General features: G+C 36.3%; 1 long non-coding RNA gene across 1 annotated transcript; it reads right to left on the bottom strand.

The window, feature by feature from the left end:
- On the bottom strand, nucleotides 1-332 carry LOC148867973 (uncharacterized). The gene is made up of 2 exons (XR_016106691.1): nucleotides 233-332; nucleotides 1-107 (listed from the first exon to the last, which is right to left on the bottom strand). It is a non-coding gene; the product is annotated as an uncharacterized LOC148867973 (long non-coding RNA).
- Nucleotides 333-6,000: the final 5,668 nt, after the last annotated feature.

The raw sequence follows: 6,000 nt of genomic DNA, 5'->3' as shown, positions 1-6,000 counted from the left end.
GAAAAGAGAGATACAGAGATCAGTCATTGCTTGCCGACGAGGCGGCGGCCGTGGGTGTTGCCGCTTGGTGCTGTCGTGATGGTGGTTGGCACGAGCTGCGTGACCGTCTGGAGTAGAGATTAGGAAGAGTTGAAGAAGAAGATTAGAAGAGAAAAAAAAAATTGATAGAGAAAGAGAGAGAGAGAGAGAGAGAGAGAGAGAGAGAGGAGAAAAGAGTCAAAAGAAGTCTGACACTGGCAGTTTGGGGAAAAGACAAGAAAAATAGAAAATTGATGGATGGCAGAACTTTCAATGAAAAGTTCAATTTTCAATGAAAGTCTCTTCCAATTCTTTTATTCGATTTTCAAAATTAAATAAAAAATAATATATATATATATATATATATATATATATATATATCAGTCAGTTCGATTAACCACCGGTTTTTTAAATAGTTAACCGAATTTGAATCAAAATTAGCGGTTTTTTAAGAATAGGGAACTAAAACAAAATTGACCAGTTTGATTAACTGATTTTTAGATTCAGTTTTGATCGGTTCAGATTTTTTTGCTCACCCCTAAACTTATCTGTTACATCAAGTGATGAGAACGGCTTCTCTTATTACAGCAATAACTCAATACGGAGGAAGTTAAAGATAGATTCTTTCTCCTCATTTAGCTCATTTGGGATACTAGAAAATAGGGGAAAAATACCACAATCAACAACCAATATGCAATGCAGGTCGTCATCCAATACCCCAACATGGTTGCAATTTATGCTAGAGGAATTAAACAATGGGCTCGAGACAATTATAATGTAAAAATCAGAATTATTTTAGTTGAATTTGGGGCTTCATGTTTGAAAATTAAGGTTGTGTTTGGTTTTAAAAGAAAAAGTAGAGAAATGAAAGAAAAACTTTGTGTTTTTGTAATTCAGGGCACCATTAGGGTGGAGGTGGACTGAATCATATTTATGGATTGATGCCAAATTAAAGAGCATGATGCTATTTATAGGTGGGGGAGCTACTAGTAGAGTAGGAGGGGGCTGCAATTCAGATATGTAAAGTGGATTGCATATTTGCAGAACATTTATCCCTAAAATATTCTTACCCAATCAGGTTTGGAGAAGTTGAGGCCTTGAAGGGCAGCCTCATTTTTTCATAGGCGGGGACATTTATGAAACTTCTCTCCCAAGACTTAATGGAGCTCGCATTTTGTGCACCCATGGGTTCACTGCACGAGTGCACCCTCGAATGAGAGGCAAACACGTATTAATCGCGAATTAATGGAAACTTTCACCTTTATTAATCATTTGGCTGGTTGAACCGGTTATTTTTTACTCTCCTTCACTGAATCCAAGCATTAATGCTGGCTCACTGCACACTAGTGAACGCATAAGCCACCTGCAGCGGAAAAAAATCCACCGTCCCCTCTCTTTCATCAAATCCAGAGAGTTCTGTATGCAGGAGCTCCACGAATTGCACATCTTGAGAATTGTCGCAGCTTCTATTGAACAAAGGCTCGCAACCTTTGTTCCAATTACTTGGATCACTTGTTCTGTAACCTGGTGGGCATGAACAAGTCGCCTCTGGTGTGTAAACACAAATCCCATTCTTTCCACACAACCCATGGGCAATGCAGTGTTGCGGATGAGATTACCATAATATTCCATGATCAATCTTCTTCGAATCCCATAACCCAAATCAGAAGCATAAAATCCTGTGTTGTTGCTCGACGAAAAACTACCCATTTCATCGAGCACTGCAATTCTGCTTCTGTTATAACTTGCTCTATTGTTTGTAAACACACCCATTTCCCGTATTGAGGAGCTCGGCTTTTTCTCCGGTGTCGGTGGTGTTGGTGGACCAGACGATTGAGCCGTCGGCATCAGTAAGCACCATTTTCCCATCCCTACGCAGCAAAACTTTGGATTGTCGGCCATTGACGGGTCTGAAATACTTTTGGAAAATCTAGGGTTCCGCCTTGATTTTTGGTTGGTGTTAATGCTTTTGCCATAAAAACAATTGTCATACCTGTTCATCCTTTAGATCGAACCTACCACCAGAGAAGACGAAGAAGAAGAACAATGGAGAGTCGAAGAAAAAGAAGAGAAGAATGATACATCGCCGCTGGAGCTCTGTCGTCATCAATTCGCCGCCGAAGCTCTGTCGCCATCAATTCGCCGCCGAAGTTCTGTTGCCGCCGATGGACAAGGGTTTGTTGTATGAATAGGGTTCGGTGGAAAGAAATGGAAAAAAAAAATCTGAAAGAAGGAATTCGAAAAAATCCAAAATGGGGCTTTTTGCTTGAGTACTCCACCGGTTCATGTTCATGCAAATCGATTTGTTTTCGTATGAACGAAACCGGACCACGTTAACGCTCAAACACGCGATAACATAGCCTGTCGATCAGCTATTCGTGGGTGCACTCGTCGTGGGTGCACAGCACACGAGCTCGACTTAATGATGAGCTTATCACTAGCTGTTACAACCTCAGCCGAGCACTCCGGTTCATTTAATGTTTGGGTAATGCTCGGTCACATTGTCCCTGATTTTAATGAAATAGATAAGTCAATGTAGGTCAATGTGGGAAAATGTTACAAATCTCACCAATTTGACATTCAATGGCTGATTTGATCATTGAAGTCTTTCTCCCTAGAACTATACCCTAAGCCTCTAAAAGCTTTTGTTATTGTGACCCGAACTAGGAGTGTAAATAGATTGAATTTGAATCAAATCAAATAATATCTGAATTGGAATTAGATTAAATATTTAAATATTTAATTTGATTTAAATTTAATCAATTAATTATTCTAGATAATTAATAAGTATTTTATTTATATAATTTAATTATTATATATAAATTATATAAAACACTTAAATATTTTATATATTATATATTATATATAAAAATTAAATAATTAGTTGAATTTGGATATTTATTGAATTGAATAAGACCACATCTGAATTCAAATCCGATTAACTAATTCATATGAATAGAATATCTAAATTCGACCAATTATGATATTCGAATTTGTAAATAATGTTGACACCCCTAACTAAAACAGGCAACTAGTCTTAGTTCCAAAATTTCCAATTTGCCCTTGTTTAACAACACAAACCAATACAAACATGGTATAAGTTTCCTACCTTATCTTTTAAACCAAATGCAATCTAAGATCATTGTGCATTCTGACCCTGCACAGCTTATCTGCCCTGTGAATAATGTGAATAATGTGAATAATGTGAATAGCATGAATAGGTAATACGTGTGGATTTAATAAATACACTTGAATCATCTTCAATAACCTATCAATGTTTTTGTTCATGTAAATAGTCAATATAATCAATTAATTCATATTATTATTATTATTATTATTATTATTATTATTATTATTATTATTATTTTGTTATGATAGCTGCATGATACGCTAGTACACTTTTCTATATGATCAATAAAGTTCCTCTTCTAAAAAAGAAAGTGCATATCTATTAGTGCCTAAATGTTGTTTTGTTTAAAAAAAAACAAAAACAAAAACAAATGTTGTTTTGTAACTTCTGTTACTAATATATTCAACTTTTGTATTCCCCCCTTTGTTTTCAAAAAAAAAAAAAAAAAAAACAAATGTTGTTTTGTAACTTCTGTTACTAATATATCCAACTTTTGTATTCCCCCCCCCCCCCTTCATTTGTAAAGAAAACATTAAAAATCCAAAGAATTTGAAAAAAAAATACAACAAAATACATATAAAAGAATAATAAAAAATATACAGAAAACAATTGGAAATATATAAAAAAAAACAAAAAAATACAGAAAAACATCAAACAATTCATTGATTAGATGAATTCAAAAGGAAAGTTGTAGGTTAGCCCAAATAACTCTAAGATTTTTACCAAATAAGTTCTTTGCATGGAACAATGCTAAGGTTATTGGATTATTTATCAAAAAGAAGAATAACCAAGGCTATAGGTAGGAATTTCAACTGGACTAGATTTGGTCCAATTCAATCCGGTCCAATATGAGTCCAATATAGAGGGACCAAGTCCAATCCAATTTGATGAATACTCTGGATCATTTTGGACCAGTCCAATTCAATGTCTATGTTGTGCAATTTGTTGATTCTATTCAAAATTGATTTTAATTTAGATTGGTTCCAATAATCCCGGTCCATTTTATCTTTATCTTCTACCAATGGACTGGATATTGGTTCAATCTAATTCAATCCAATATAAATCCATCACGAATGGACCAGGTCCAATCCAATCCAATCCAGCACTTGTATTTATACATTGGGAACATCTTCACATGAATGAAAACACTTAAGTATGGGAGATATTTGTGATGTGCAGCTACAACATACTCAAAGCAATGATCAAAATATTAGTATCGAGCATTGTATTAAACAACTCGAATGTGAATGTGCTTTGAAAACACGTGGATACAAACTAAAATATGGAAATGATTGGATACAGTAGGGAAACCAATACAAATTTCATAAATACATTAATAATTCCAAATTTAACCAGATAATATATAAATACATATAAAATATATATATATTAATAATATATATGAAGAAATATACTTCAATTAACAAAACAAGATGTATAAATATCATACATTTTTCAATAATGCATCAATTTTACAAATCAACACATTTATAAAGCCATTATAAGTCAGACACAAGACATGCAACTATCACATCTTTATTATTATATGAGTAAATTACAAAGACCCCGCGTTATAATTAATACTGTTGAGTGTGTTATAATTAATTATAAGCTGCACTATAACGCTAATTGTAAGCTGCACTCGGATCTGGAATGGCCTGTTTTACTCGTCAGAACAGTGTTGGATTAAGCACTTTGATCTCAACATGATCTCATCCTGTAAGCTTTTGCTTTTGAGCTTTGGGCTTGTGAATAGCAAAATTGAGCCAAAGGCAAAACACAAATTGCTTTGTGCTTTTGGGCTTTGAATGCACCTCACCCTTTATGGTCAAATAGTCTCCAAGCTTGAACCCAGGAGTAACCGGAAATCCCACGATCCAATGACGCGGCACCCACCAGCCGGAAAACTCGATGACACTCTCCATGTACAGAGGATGAAATTCAGCTCCTCTGAAAATGGCATGGAGTCAGCTCGAACGCAAAGGCCAGCAAGTGAAGCAACCAAACCGCCTTGGCCATTGCCAAGAACTCTTCGTAAAACTCACTCCTCGGGTGGTTGCCCGTCGAAATCACTCGACGCTGCTCAAAATGTCCGAATAGAGACTCCTCCATCTTGGGGTGAACGAGAGAGAGGAACTTCATAGAGCAAAATTTGCCAAAACCACAAGTGGGAAATATGCTTAGGAGCTCAACCGGGTCCGTGGCCTTCAAATCTCGGAACTGATCCAAATAGTTTCGGTGGAACAGGTCGGGGTGGAGAAATGAAGGGACGTTGTTGTACATGTAGAAATGAATCGAGGCCGTTTCTAGGTATTTTGGATGGCAATGCAGTCGCCGGCAGTGTAGCTGACTCTTCGTCGCGTCTGGTTGGAGATACGATAGATGCTGAATGATGGGTCTGATCCTTTTCCGCCATTAGAAAGTTAGTTCTAGCTAGTGGGTGTGCCTGAGCTAATATAGGAGCTTCTTTGTTTTCTTTTTTCAGATATGGGAAGGAAATAGGGGAACAGTACTGGGAATGGGTTGCAGATAATGGAACAATTCTATCTATGGGAAGGAAATAAGGGATCAGTTCAGTCTCGGCGGAACCTAGGAAATGAAGGGAAATAAGGGAAAAATACGGGGTGGAGAAATGAATCCATGCAGGTAGTTTGGTCCGAGAGAGTTGCGTTGTCAGTCAAGTATGAACAAAGGTTGAGTTTGGACAAGGTTTGAAGATCGACAGGATCAGATATCAATTTGATAGGTTAAATAGGTTTTAAGAGAAAAAGGACAAGAAAAAAAACTAGAAAAAGTTAAATAAGGTATTTTGGTAATTTAATGCCTTTCGTCACCTGACTTAACGGCCAAAG

The sequence above is a fragment of the Nelumbo lutea genome, chromosome 2 (genome assembly GCF_056320005.1).
Source record: "Nelumbo lutea isolate HS-2025 chromosome 2, American lotus-T2T, whole genome shotgun sequence".
Taxonomy (NCBI): Eukaryota; Viridiplantae; Streptophyta; class Magnoliopsida; order Proteales; family Nelumbonaceae; genus Nelumbo; species Nelumbo lutea.
The sequence above is the reverse complement of the archived record's forward strand: the minus strand, read 5'-3'. Positions and strand labels throughout refer to the sequence as shown.